At 45.6% G+C, this 15119-nt stretch overlaps 1 protein-coding gene across 1 annotated transcript in view; it reads right to left on the bottom strand.

The window, feature by feature from the left end:
* The window catches only part of CHRDL1 (chordin like 1), a 64424-nt gene extending 61161 nt beyond the window's left edge, over positions 1-3263 (bottom strand). Inside the window, exon 1 of the mRNA XM_061598832.1 lies at positions 3042-3263. The gene's annotated coding sequence lies outside the window, so the exon portion shown is untranslated. The remainder of the gene's footprint in view (positions 1-3041) is intronic.
* Positions 3264-15119: the final 11856 nt, after the last annotated feature.

Here is a 15119-nt window from a genome sequence, read left to right as displayed (position 1 = left end):
AAATAAATATGCTCGATAATAACTTTAATAAGAATCATTTTTAAAAAGTATTTTGGGCAGTGGGTTTTTAAATTCCTGTGTAAATTTGTGGGCATCCATTTTTGTCCCCTCCACTTTAATCATAATCATCAGACTACCCACACTCTTTTGCAACAGCTAAAATCTGAAGTTGGGGGAAGCATTTACAAATTGGGTTGGCCCATTAGAGCACAAGGGAATCCAATACAATGTATGACAGCTTTCACCAACCTGGTGTCCTCTAGATGGTTTGGATTACAACTCCCATCAGTCCCAGCCAGCCTGGGGCTGATGGAAGCTGCAGTCCAAAATATCTGGAGGACATCAGGTTGGGGAAGGAAGGTGTATGGCAAAATCACAGTTTGTTCCTCCAAGCTTTGAGGGAAGGTCCTTGGGGAAGCCACCCTCTCTGAGTAGGTCCTCTTCTTCACCGCTGGCACTGTTGCCCATTCACATGCCTTCTCCATCTGGACCCAATCCTCACAATCACCAAAGGGAGAGGGCAAGGCAAGGGGAGGGTGGGGCTCCATCTCCTCACACTTTGGAGGAGGAGTGGCAGGGGACAGGAACTCTGAGGGTACCAATGGACCACATGCTGATGGAAGGCCACAGGTCAGAGGTGGTCCACATGCTTTGCATGCAGAAGGCCCCAGGTTCAGTTCCTGCATCTCCCATTAAAAGGATGAGGTAGCAAATAATTGCATTCCTGTACTAACCATTTAAAACTTGCTGGTGGCTTTTGATGGAGTGCTGTCATGGGTGACCTCCCCCCCCCCAACTAGATACCAACTAAATATTACAAAGAAATTGCAAATATGCATCCACTCAGATCAATTTGAGCCCAAGATTCCTATCACCCAGGCTAACTTCCAAGACTGACATCTGTGCCAGAACCAGCCCCATAGCTGTTTCCAGTGGACTTGGGAGGGTTTATAGGCTGCTTTTCCTCATCACTGAGTTTCTGCCACCAGCCGCACCAATTCTGAGTTTCCCTAACAGAAAGGCATGGGTTAATCAAAGCCAAGATGCAGCCAGGGGCATTGTTATTTAATGCCAATGCTTATTTCAGTGGCAGAGCATCTAATCTGCTTGCAGAAGGGCCCAGATCCAATCCTTGGCATCTCTAGGCAGGACTGGGAGCATCCCGTCTGAAGCCTGGAGGGCGTCTGCCGGTCAGCCCAGACAATACTGAATTAGATGGAGCACCTGTCTGACTCAACATAAGGCAGCTTCCTTTGTCATCTCTGGAACATGCAAAGCAATACGAAGTGCCTCAGATGATCAGATCACATGCAGGATGTTTTTCTTTACCACTGCAACTGGCCTCTGTGCATCCGGTAAGGCTCGTGATTTCTTAAACAGACGGATTACACCTTTCTGCTTGGCAGGGGTAAGTCAAAGACAGGTTAAAAAAAAAAACACGGACAGGAAAGCCACAAGGCAAGGAACATTATGCAGCCTATCCATCTTTACTCAGATGTCAGCACCAAGTAAATGTGCATAGGATCACAGCCTGGAGGTGTACCAAATGCATGGGACAGAGTAGGAAAGAGAGATTTATTACCAATTTTATTACATACATGTATTTAGTCATGTTATAAATGGAAAAATCCAAGAGGGGAGACCCCCTTAGTGCATTGCTGCAGTTACAGCGAGCAAGCAAACAGAAATACATATACCCCCCCATACATTTAAAGCACATGGCTTCTCCCAAAGAATCTTGGGACCTGTAGTTTGTTACTGAGAGTTGTAGCTCTGTCAAACCACCATTCCCATGATGCTTGGGGAGAAGCCATGTGCTTTAAATGTATGGTATGTACACAGCCACTGCCTCTTGGCACTTAAAAGACCCATAAGTTCATTTCAGTAGAAACTTGGTGTTCGAGTGTGTGTGCGTGTCTAATCCACAAAAACCTTTTGCCACAATTAATCTGTTTGCCCCTAAGGTGCCACAAGTCTCTCTCCCCCCCCCCGTCTCATTTACTGGGGAAAAAAAACAACTTTATTCCAAGCAATGTACAATAGAAATGTTGAAAATATAACAGTTCCCCAGCAACTAGCAATAGCCAGACAGCATCCATCTCAAAGGAAGCTCTGCTAAGTTCCCAGAGCCTTCACACTGGAGGGGAAGTGCACCTCTAAACAGAACACAAGAAGAGCCCTGCTAGATCAGACCAAAGGCCCATCTAGTCCAGCATCCTGTTCTCACAGTAGTGGCCAACCAGATGCTTCTGGGAAGCCTGCAAGCAGCTGGTATACAGAGGCACACCCTTGCTAAACCGCCCGTAGGGAAAGCACCTGCCTAGAACTACTCTGAAGTCCCATTGAGTGTATTCCTTTGCAGATAAGCATGCAAAGGGTGCAGCCTATGCAGATTTTCTTAGAAAACAAGCCCCATTGAACTCAATGGGACTTACTTTCAGGGTCGACTGGTACAGGGTTAGGGTTGTGCTATAAAACTGCACTCCTAAGCACAATCCCCCAAGAGCGCTGGGTACACACCATACATTTAAAGCACATGGCTTCCCCCAAAGCATCCTGGGAATTGTAGGTTGTTAAGGGTGCTGGGAGTTGTAGCTCTGTGAAAGGTGAACTACCATTCCCTTGATTCTTTGGGGGAAGCCATGTTCTCTAAATGTGCTTTGAATGCATGGTGCAAAGGGGGCTTACTTCTGAGTAGGCAAACACAGACTTGTGCTGTAAGGCTGCAAGCCTAAACGCCCACTGACATCAGCGGGGCTTGCTTTTGAGGAGACATGCCTAGGATTACAACACTCTTTACAGCGCAGTCCTAACCTTGTCTACTCGGAAGTAAGCCCTACTGGATTCAACGGGGCTTCCTTTCAGGTAGGTGGGGTAGGGATTGTCCCCTGAAGTAGATCAATTGCATGTATTCTAAGCTGTCGAGGATCAAAGATCCCACTTCATCAGACGCAGGTCCTCCCCCCTTTCTGTGGGGGCAAGACATATCCAGGTTGGCTGTGGACTTGATCCTGGTCAATCAAGACGGAACGCAGACTAACCTGTCTGGTCAGATTCAAGAGTGCCTGGTCAGTTTCAAGCGTGCTTCTTGCGCGCAGTCTGAAGCGGCCGCCTCCGCGGCTTTTCCCCTCAGTCAGGTCTAAAGAGAGAACTGGTCCACAGCGCGGGTTCAGGGGCGCTCGCGGAGAGGCGCGGCTTTTTCCTAAACCCCCAGAGACGGGGCTGTTGCTTCCCCACAGCCAAGGACGAATCGCACCAGACTCCTCACGCTGTGGCTATCACCGCTCACGAAGTGTGTGCGCGCGCGCGTGTGGACGCGAAGGACTCTCGGGGAGGAAGGAGGCGCGGCTGCCGTCCCAAGAATAAGCCCGACGGAAAGGAGAGCAGAGCGGCGTCGGATCTTGCCAAAGCGAGAGGTTCCAACAGCTCTGCTTTTCTGGAAGAGAGGCGGAGAAAGAGGGACACCTGCTAGGCTGGCCCGCCGCCTTCTTCCTCCCCCTCTGGAATGCTCTGGCCGTCGGGTGGGTGATGCGACGCCTCGCCGCACGGATCCGCCTGTCCGAGGGGCTGCCGGAGCGGGACTGCCAGCCGCCGCGCCCGGCTGAGATGCGCCTCCCACCAGCCGCGCTTTCTTTCTTTCTGTCTTTCTTTCTTTCTACTCCTGCCGCCGCCCCCTCCCCCCTTCTGCCTGGCATACAAATGGCGATTGACAAAGGTACGACTGCCGGGGTGGGGGGGAGTTGCTTTCCGTTATTCCCAGCGGAGGTGGGGAGGCGGTGGCGGACTCTCTCCTTCTCTTTGTGTGTGTACCTCTGTGGAGTTCAGGACCATCAACAGGAGAACACTGGTGGCCCACCCTGTCGAAGTGTGTGGGAAGAATGGAAGGGAAGGGGGCACCAAACCATCTTTGGTCTGGCATGTGAAGCAGGAGAACCATGCCATCCAGACATTTATTTATTTGCTTAGGTGCTTCAGAAGGGCTTATGATTGATTAAATCTCATCATTATATTGATAATATTCTGTTTCCCAGGGACAGCTTATTATGGATGAAGTCTCATCATGATTATACATCATTTATGACAAATTCATTGTTCACACAACCGGGGAGTTAAAAGTACAATAAAGCAAGATTCCATTCAAATATTTCATTTTTTTTTTAAAGGGTATGTATTCATAAAAACGTCCAAATACCCAAACCCTGCATACAAAAGGAAATCCCTTTGTTAGGAACCAAACACTGACATTCCTCACTCCCGATTTGCACCTAGAACAAGCTCACGGGCCCCTTTCGGCCACAAATGGCATGGCCATCCTCCCTCCTGCACTTCTTCATAGGACCAACATTCCCACCTATTACTACATAGCTTTATTTATTTAAACATGCTGGCTCCATGATTGGTTCATTAATATTTAAGGAAAGGCGCTCTGAGCATGTGAAAAGGGCTTTTCCTTTCAGGTTGCTACAGAGGTCCCCAGCAATGGATGGTAACAAGGTACTTGTCTGCGGATGTGCTGGCCCTTCCCACTCTCTCTCTCTCTCTAGTCATATCCATGCCATAACACACATTTAAAGCACATGACATTCCCCAAAGAATCCTGGGAACCATAGTTTATCCCTCTTCCCAGAACCTTTAACAAACTACAGTTCCCAGGATTGTTTGGGGGAATTCCCTTATGAGGAAAGGTTGCAGCATTTGAAGCTGTTTTAGAAAAGGCACAGAAGAGGTGACAAGACAGAAGTGTATCAGATTATTTTATTTATTATTTATTTATTAAATTTATATCCTGCCCTTCCTCCTAGGAGCATGGAGAAAGTGGATAGAGAAATGTTTTTCTCCCTCTCTCATAACACTGGAACTCATGGACATGCAGTGAAGCTGAACTTTGGAAGGTTTAGGGTAGACAAAAAACCTTCCAAAGTTAGACAAAGAGAGCCATTGTGGCGTAGCGGTTAGAGTGTTGGACTACGACCTGGGAGACCACGGTTCGAATCCCCACACAGCCATGAAGCTGACTGGGTGACCTTGAGCCAGTCATTGCCTTTCAGCCTCAGAGGGAGGCAATGGTAAACCCCCTCTGAATACCGCTTACCATGAAAACCCTATTCAAAGGGTCACCATAAGTCGGGATCGACTTGAAGGCAGTCCATTTCCATTTTTCAGGGTAGACAAAAGAAAATACTTCACACAGCACAGGATTAAACTCTGGAATTCGCTCCCACAAGAGGCAGTGATGGCCACCAACTTTAAAAGAGGATGAGACAAATCCATGGTTGTAAGTGGCTACCAGCCACAATGGCTACGTTTTACTGCCATTGGCTATGCTCTACCTTCACTGTCAGAGGCAGTATGCTTCTCAGCACCACTTGCTGCAAACTGCAGCAGGGGCTAGTGCTCTTGCACTTGTGGGTTTCCCAGAGGCATCGGGTTGGCCACTGTGAGAACAGGATGCTGGACTAGATAGGCCATGGGCAGGATCCAGCAGGCTCTTCTTATGTAAACTACAGTCCCCAGGATTCTTTGGGGGAAGCCATGTGCTTTAAATGTGCATTAAATGTATGGAGTGTGGATCAGCCTTCTCTCTCTGGCACTGTCTGCGATGTGCTGGTGGTGGCCATCATTTTCGTGCACTGTGAACTGCAAGCGTACTCCACTGTTGCCAGGAAAATTAGGCTAAGGAAACCTAAGGGCTGCAAAGAAAAAGAAGGGAAGGAGATAGATAGACCCTTCCCCAATTAAAAGATACTTCAACCTCATTCTCTCCACACCCCGGTCTGGCTGCTGTGGTCTCTCCAGCTGCAATCTGAATGAGCGGAAGTCTTGTGCCAGGCTCTGTACAGGATCCAGGAGTCACATTTTTTCAGTGGGGATGTGGATCACAATCTACATTAGATGGGAAATAATGGAAAAGCTCAGTGGTGGGGCTGTCATCTTCTCCTCCTCTCTTTTGGAAGGGGTCCTGTGTTTTGAAAAGTCTGGCAGCAGAGAGGTGTGTATTATTGTTACATTTACATCCCACCTTTCCTCCCAGGAGCTCAAGGTGGCTTACAAACACAGTTCTCCTCCCCCCCCCCAATTTATCCTCACAACAGACATCACTAGGGCCCGCCCCTGAAATCTCAGGATTTGGGATGCTTCTGACCTGGCAACCCTACACAGAAGAATGGGCTCAATTACAGGAAGCCAGATTTCGACTGATCAGGCACAATGTTAGAGCGGTACGACAATAGAACCAATGGCCCAGGGAAGTGGTGGGCTCTCCAGCACTGGAGGCATTCAAGAGACAGTTGGACAGCCACCTGTCAAGCATGCTTTAAGTTGGATTCCTGCACTGAGCAGGGGGTTGAACCCGATGGCATTATAGGCCCCTTCTAATTCTACTATGCTATGCTATGAACCCTGTGAGGTAGGTTAGGCTGAGACACATGACTGGCCCAAAGTCACCCAGTGAACTTCATGGCTGAGGGGGGATTTGAACCCTGGTCTCCCAGGTCACTGTCCAATGCTCTAACTGCAATGCTCCACTGGCTCTCTGATGTTTAGCATCAGTGGTGCTGTCAGGGCAGGAATCTGAGGCCAGCATTCAGGGGCCTGGTCAGTGGAACAAACTGGAGGGTTCCAAACTGTAGCAGGGCTCGCTTACCACATTTAAGAACGTAAGAACTCTGCTGCAGCAGGCCAGTGGCCCATCTAGTTCAGTATCCTATTTCTCAAAGTGACCAACCAGATGGCCAAGGCAGGCCTGGAAGCAGGACTTGAGTGCATCACACCATCCTCACTTGTGCTCCCTTGCAACTGGTACTCAGGGATATAATGCCTCTGACAGTGGAGGAAGATCATAGCTATTGCATAGCCATTTGATAGCCTTATCTTCCATGAATTTGGCGAATCTTCTTTTGAAGGCATTCAAGTTGGGGCCATCACTGCATCTTGTGGGAGTGAATTCCACAGTTCAACTATGCACTGTGTGAAGTGCTTTCTTTCTGTCCTGAGTGTTCCAACCTCCAGCTTCGTTGGATGACCCCTGAGTTTGAGTCCTCCCTCTTTCGCAAGACCATTAAATCCAGAGTCTAAAATAGCCTAACTGCAACACCGTTCAGCAGATGAAGTTCTGCATGTCCCGGCATCCCTATGCAAGAAAGGAGCTGCCCAGGTTGGGATTGCCACTTGCCATGCTGCTTTTAAAGGCTCAGAAGGCTTATACAAAGAAAAAAATTACCAACAAAAATGGAGGAAAAGGACACTTGTTGTGAACCATCTACAGTGACTCTGAAATTGTTTACATTCATTAAATGTTAGGAGAGTAGGAAGCTCCTCTGCTGAGTATAATAATACAAATTTCAGGCTGCAATCCTAAATCCACTTTCTTGGAATTAAGCCTGATTGAACGCAATGGAACTTACTTCTGAGTACACATGCACAGGGCTGAGCTGTTAGGAATAGTTTGGGGAAGACTTTATTATTTAGGTTTTTGAAGCTTCATTTCAGAAGTAAACTAGTTTTTGCTGAAGTTGTGTCATTTGTTCATAGGTGGCAGTACAGTTTAGCTTTTTAGGCCACAAATATGCTATCCCTAAATTCTTATTTTGTGCTCTGAGTTATAAATGAGATGTTAATTCAACAGCCAGACGTAAAAGGAAAATAAGCATTTTGGTCATATTTTGTACATTATTTTTATAACAATGCTTGTTTTATAGCCTGAAATATAATGTAAGACATCTTGGGGAAGTACCACAGCTCAATTATAAAGCATCTGGTCTGCACGCAGAAGGATCCGAGTTCAATCCCAGCATCTCCAGACAGGGCTGGGAATGTACCCTGTCTGAAACCATTGGTCCATCTAGCTCAGTATTGTTTACACAGAGTTCACACTGCCTGGCAGCAGTTCTCCAGGGCTTCAGAGGCAGGATATCTCCATCCCTACCTGGAGATGCGGGGGATTGAACTGGGGCCTTCTGCATGCAAGGCTGATGCTCCTCCACTGAGATACAGACCTTCCCCCAATGTATTATCGACATCCAATGTTGTTAACAAAACTGAACTTACTATATTTATCGGAAAACAGTATAATGCATTATACATTTATTGTAAATGTGCCATTGATTTATTTGTTCAGCTTGTTATATTGATAGTATTATATTATTATAGTGCAAAAGTTGAAAAATCTCCCTGTTCTCATATTTGGATATGTGCCTGCCAGTAGCCTTTACTCTTCTGAACTCTATAAGCCTCCAAGGGCAGCTCCTTGAAAGTTTAGACTAAAACCTGGAGTGGATTATTGCCCCACTGGCATTGGAGCTGCCAGCCTCTGCCAGATAAACAATGTAATAAATAAATAACAAATAAAATTAAAATCTCCCAGTCAGTTATGAGTGTGTTATGTGGCTTCAAGTTGATTTCGACTTCTGGTGACCCTATCAATCAGCAACCTCCAATAGCATTTGTTGTAAACCACGCTGTTCAGATAAGTTCAGGTCTGCGGCTTCCTTTAGGGAACCAATCCATCTCTTGTTTGGCCTTCCTCTTTTTCTGCTCCCTTCTGTTTTTCCCAGCATTATGGTCTTTTCTAGCGAATCATGTCTTCTCATTATGTGTCCAAAGTGTGATAACCTCAGTTTCATCCTTTTAGCTTCTAGTGATAGTTCTGGTTTAATTTGTCTTTTTCACAGTCCATGGTATGCGCAAAGGTCTCCTCCAACACCATATTTCAAATGAGCTGATGTTTCTCTTATCCGCTTTTTTCACTGTCCAACTTTCACATCCTTACATAGAGACCGGGAATACCATGGTCTGAATGATCCTGACTTTGGTGTTCAGTGAACATCTTTGCATTTAAGGACCTTTTCTAGTTCTCTCACAGATGCCCTCCCCAGTCCTAGCCTTCTTCTGATTTCTTGACTATTGTCTCCATTTTGGTTAAGGACTGTGCCAAGGTATTGATAATCCTTGCCAAGTTCAATGTCCTCCTTGTCAACTTTAAAGTTACATAAATCTTCTGTTGTCATTACTTTAGTCTTCTTGCAGCCCATGGTATGCGCAAAGCTCTCCTCCAACACCACATTTCAAATGAGGTGATTTCTCTCTTATCTGCTTTTTTTAAATAATTGCAGCTTTTTCTGGGTTCCTTGTTGCTTCTTCCCATTCTCTTCATCCATTCTGCTGACTGGGTTAGATGGAGCAAGGCTGGGGAGCCTGTGGCCCTCTGGGTGTTATTGAAGTCCAACTCCCATCATGCCTCACCGCACTGGCCATGCACGCTGGCTGGGGCTGAATGGGAACCCAGCAACATCAGGAGGGCCGCAGGTTCCCCATCCATGGGCTAAGGAGGTGTCAAAGTCACCCTGACATTCTCTCAAGATGGCTTGAAGCTCCTGACTCAAGACACATCATATGCGTGGTCAGATGCTTCCTGTCTCTGGGCTTGTTGTGGCCCATGGAACGAATAGGGATGAAGGGAAGAACGCTTGAGCAATGATCTGAGAAAAAGGGTGAGAAGATATTTTTAAAAAGAGCATCATTGTCTGGAGGGAAACAAGTGAGAGCTTTTCCCCCCCAACCCCTTGCTTTTGCAGGAGGGCAGGGGAGGGCTTAATGCTGCCAGCAGGTCAGGAATCCCCTTTTTGAGCCCAAGGCAAGGCAATCAAACTGAACAGTGTATACCGCTTGTATCCTAGGAAGTGAGAGTCTTAACAAGCACAAGAAAGATACTGTCCAGGGTCAGTTGCAATTTGCAGGAGGATAACTGGGTGACCTAACAGGTGCTTCTCCACTTCCACAGCAACAGCCCCTCTCATCGTAACAAAAGGGTCCTCTGGGTAGGTTTTTCAAAACATTTTAATACTGTTTCATGATGTTTTATATTCTATTTCCATACGCCACTCGAGTATTCTTTGAATAAAGAGCAACGTCCAATGGAGCTCCAGCGCAGGGAAAGCCAGCAGAGGAGGAGCTGGTGGGAAGCTCCGCGGCATCCATTTGCCATTTGGGAGTCCCCAAGCTGGCGGAACTTTGGCTCAGCTGGGAGCAGCGTGCATGAATGCAAAAGAAAAAGGTGGCTCTCACAAATACCACTACTGGTGGATAAGCGCTCTCCATAGACTTCCATTATAATTATTTTCTAGACTTAGACCAACCTTTTTCTCGGTGTAACTTTGGCCCAGATCAGGACCCGCAGGAGATCTCCGAATGGGAGTTGGATATAGCATATCTCCTCCCCCAGCACCTCCTCTGATAGGTCCCTGGAGCACCCCTTTTTTGGGCCTTATGCCAGCTTATGCCAGCACCCTTTCCACCGGGCTGTGCTTCCCTGGCAGACCCCTGGCTAAACCGGCAGGCTCCTGACCCTGGGCAAGGGGTTTCTGCCAGTGGAGCCGGGACCCTGCTTGCTAAGCCAGGGGTCCGCTACATCCAACTCCCCTCAGCCGGATGTAAATTCGAGCTGGATTCTGCCCTAAATCCTGAAATTAATAAAATAAAATAAGATAACCATACCTTAGACGTGGCAGCATACTGGCAGCCAGGAGAGATCTTTACGCAAAGGTAAAGGGAATCCAGCTTGATTCTACATGAAAGCTTAAGTAGGTGCTGAATAAATCTTAAGACGTACTAGATAGCACACAAAATCCTATTTCATAAAAAATAAATAAAAATATTAAAAGCCATAATGGAAAGAACAGTTAATGCCAGGGTTGGTAGATCTCTCTCTCTCTCTCTCTCTCTCTCTCTCTCTCTCTCTCTCTCTCTCTCTCTCTCTGTATGTGTGTTTCAATATTAAGGGGCCTGTCATATAACAACCGTTTCTTTGATTCATTCCGTTAACCTCCCAGTGTTTAGCATGAACACAGAAGGCTGTGAAATTATCAGGCCTGAAGCCAGTATAAACCAATTTATTGGGGTCCAGCAATTAACTAAAACCTAGAGAGCTTGATTAATTACAGCACAGCTCTGCAAGGGAACATTGATACATGGAGGGAGGGGAAAAGGAGATCAGGGGTCTTGTACAGTTTCTATTCATTTCATGTGGGGCATGCAGAGGAGAATTTTTGGGGGGATGGTGCCCCAAACAACTATTTTGTGCTGCCAAGAAGCAGTTGGTGAATTCCCAGAGTCATAGGATGGCCAGTTACATATAATACCCTGAAGCTTCCTAGTATCACATGCTCATGTTTGAATCCATTGCTAAGAGATAAAAATGGAGTAATGTTCCTACCAAGGCTTTTAGTGGAGGGGTCCCAACACTTATTTATTTATATAAATTTATCCTGCCCTTCCTCCCAGTAGAAGCCCAGGGCAGCAAACAAAAATGCTAAAAATACTCTAAAACATCATAAAAACAGTATTTAATATATATTGAAACAAAACATATTTACAAACATGTTAAAACAAAACACCTTTTTTAAAAAAGACTTGGAACACTGTTCTTATGGTCATCATAGAGGGACCTCCTAAGACCCTCCGTGGCGCAGAGTGGTAAGCGGCGGAACGCAGCCGAAGCTCTGCTCACGGCCGGAGTTTGATTCCAACGGAAGGAGGAAGTCAAATCTCCGGTAAAAGGGGTCGAGGTCCACTCAGCCTTCCATCCATCCGTGGTCGGTAAAATGAGTACCCAGGGGTAAAGAAAGGCCGGGGAAGGAACTGGCAATCCCACCCCATATATACGGTTTGCCTTGTAAACGTCGCAAGACGTCACCCTAAGAGTCGGAAACGACTTGCATTACAAGTGCGGGGACACCTTTACCTTTAAAGGGACCTCCAGTTCTGGTATTTTGTCTATGGAAAACATTTTTATTTTGCTAAGCATTTTTAGAGAATTAATTTGATTTAGCATTGTTTGTTCTGTGTTTTATGATGTTTTAATGATTTCATTGTACATCGCCATGGTATTTTTATTTTTGCATTTATTTATTGTTTATTTTACAAATGTATAAACTGCTTCACAGCCTGAGGTCATCCAAGAGGAGTACCCAAAGATAAAGATAAGATAAAATAAAAAATAAATTCTAAAAACAATCTCCAAAATGAGAAACTCTAAAAAAACCCAAAACCATTCCTACAAATTATAAAACTAATGAAATAATTCCTACAGTTGGCACTTTAGAAATATTCTTATGAAACAAACAGACAAGATAAACTGGCTAGAGTTCATATGGAAGACTTCTTGGAAATGTAGAATGCTGCCTCGTACCTTGTCAGGCCATCAGTCTGTCTAGTACAGTATTCCTTACACCGATTAACATAAGAACATAAGAAGAGCCTGCTGGATCAGGCCAGTGGCCCATCTAGTCCAGCATTCTGTTCTCACAGTGGCCAGCCAGGTGCCTGGGGGAAGCCTGCAAGCAGGACCTGAGTGCAAGAACACTCTCCCCTCCTGAGGCTTCCGGCAACTGGTTTTCAGCACAATATATATATATATATATATTTCTCATTACAGTGTAGCAAAAACGCCTGCACTTGGCTGACTTTCTCTTCTCCTAAAGATACAGGATCAGTCTCAGGCCATGAACCTGGCAACCCTACCCAACATCCACATCCTCTTTCCCTAGGCCACCCTCACTACCAAGGCCACACCTTGCTTCACACCCTCCTCAAGCTGGAGGTATCAATCACTTGATAGATTAGGACACTTGAACTTAAGATCTGGTGCTTGTGTTTGCTTCTTTTCCTCTTCCCTCCCCATATATTTTGCCTCTTGTGTCATGTCTATTAGATTGTAAACCTTCAGGCAGGGACTCTGTTGTTTTAAATCTGTACAGTAGTAAATTGTAGGCACTTTATAAATGAGAAATGATGATGATAATGGTGATAATAATGTTCACATTTTTATGAATAAGTAAGTTAGTTAATTATGGGACATAAAGGATCGCAGGACTCAGGACTGATAAGAGCATTCTTCTGAACCACTGGCAGCCAGTGTGGTGTAGTGGTTAGAGTGTTGGACTACGACCTGGGAGACCAGGGTTCGAATCCCCACACAGCCATGAAGCTCACTGGGTGACCTTGGGCCAGTCACTGCCTCTCAGCCTCAGAGCAAGGCAATGGGAAACCTTCTCTGAATATACCGCTTACCATGAAAACTCTATTCATAGGGTTGCCATAAGTCGGGATCAACTTGAAAGCAGTTTCCTTTCCATTCTGAACCACATTTGCACAGATGATGTTTGGGGCAGAGCTTGGAAAAGTTACTTTTTTTGAACTACAACTCCCATCAGCCCAATCCAGTGGCCATGCTGGCTGGGGCTGACGGGAGTTGTAGTTCAAAAAAAGTAACTTTTCCAAGCTCTGATAGCCAGCAAGATAGGAAAAGTTGTCTCCTCCAATTTGACCAAGGCGTTAGAGATTTGAAGTGTGTGTTTTTTCCTCTTCCCTCTCTCCCAAAGATACTGGCAGTGCAAATGAGGATTGCGGAAGGTCATCTAATTCAATCTCCAGTTCTGGCAGCCCTTCACAAGGGCTGCCAGAGACGGCCATAGTTTGCTAATGTTTAACTGTGAATACGCAACAGGGGTCCTCCACAGGGCTCAACAGAGTCAATTGTGATGTTTTTCTAAGTATGAGTGACTCAGCTGTCTCTGCTTGTGAAGAGCTGCCAGGGTCACAGATACAATCAGACAATCCCCCTGTCTTCCCTTGCAACCAGTGGGTGGAAGGGAGGGGAGTTGTGGTGAGCTGGCCATTAACCAGATTTGGCTGGATCCCAACAGGCCACTGCTGTGGACTGGCTGATTCCATTCCCGGAGGAAAAAGTCCTGCAAGATCGTAGGATGGATGGACTGACTGAATTGTGTACTTTTCTTGCTCATGATTACGGATGAGGGAGAAATTCAATTAAGTTTGCATTTAAAGGCGAACCTACCCAATTTGCCCTTTTCAAAACAACATGCAAATCAAAACACAGCCAATCCTTTGAAATGAGCACTTCTCCAAATTTTGAAGTGCAAAATTTTCCAGCCAGGTAATGTGTACAATAATGCACATATTAGGGCAAACTGTGCAAAACAAAATGCATGTGTGAAAATAACATAAAATGTATTATATTGGGCAGAAATGCCTGCAAAAAATGTGTGCCTTAGTCAAAACTGCATACAAAAATGTATTTTATTAGGAGAAATTCAGTCTAAAATGCTGACGGAATTTCAGGATTAAAAAACCACGGAAATGGTTGCGGAAATGTGAATTTAAGATAGGGAAAATGAGAAGGAAACAGTCAGATTTATCTGTCCCTGTTCATGATAAAGTTGAAGGCAAATGAAAAACTTGAACGCATTATTTCAACAATACACTTTTTCATAATTCTGGATAGTATTCAGTTGTGACAACTTAGGCCCATTAATTTAAATGGGTCTATTCTGAGCAGGACTTAGTTGAATCTAACTCCCCCTCATCAGTTTGCCCAACTCCCTGAAAGTTTCATGCCAACAAATGTCCTTTCATATTGAAATGTTATTTCCTACAAGGATTGTTTGCGGGTAATCAGTTTCCCACTGGTATAATTCTACCCCAATCTGCAAGCTGGATTCCTGACCCTAAGCAGTGTTTTGTCCTGGAATAACGGCTTCATTTTACAGTTTGATTGTATGTTGTAGCTGTCATTTCCCAATCCTTTGAGACACAGATAGCCTAGATCTTAATTAAATCATTCATCATTTTATGAAGGGGGAACGCCTTCATAAAGGAAGGGAGAAGGCATTGCTCTGATGTGGTTAGCCATCTAAAATGGTAAGATTCATAGGAACACAGGAAGATGCCTTATCCTGAGTCAGATCACTGGCCCATCTAGGGCAGGTGGGCCTCTACTTCATGCTGACTGGTGGATGCTCTCCAGGTTTTCAAAGAGAAGTTTTTCCCAGTCCTCCCTAGAGGTGCCAGGAATCGAACCTAGGACTGTTTGAATGTAAAGATGTGCTCTGTCCTTATATTCTGCTGTTATGCTAGCTAAAAGAGCTACATTGGTTCTCAGTGTGCTTCCGAGTTCAACTCAAGGTGCTGTTTTTCACCTTTAACGCCCTAAATGGTTTGGGACTGAGGTAGCTGTCTGCACCCTCATTAGTCATGCCCATTGCACGAGAGCCAGGGAAGAGGGCCTGTTGCGACTGCCTACTATATCTGAAGCCCGATTGGTG

This window comes from Rhineura floridana, chromosome 16, assembly GCF_030035675.1.
Source record: "Rhineura floridana isolate rRhiFlo1 chromosome 16, rRhiFlo1.hap2, whole genome shotgun sequence".
Classification (NCBI taxonomy): Eukaryota; Metazoa; Chordata; class Lepidosauria; order Squamata; family Rhineuridae; genus Rhineura; species Rhineura floridana.
Note: the sequence above shows the minus strand (reverse complement) of the source record. Positions and strands in the feature narration are given on the sequence as shown.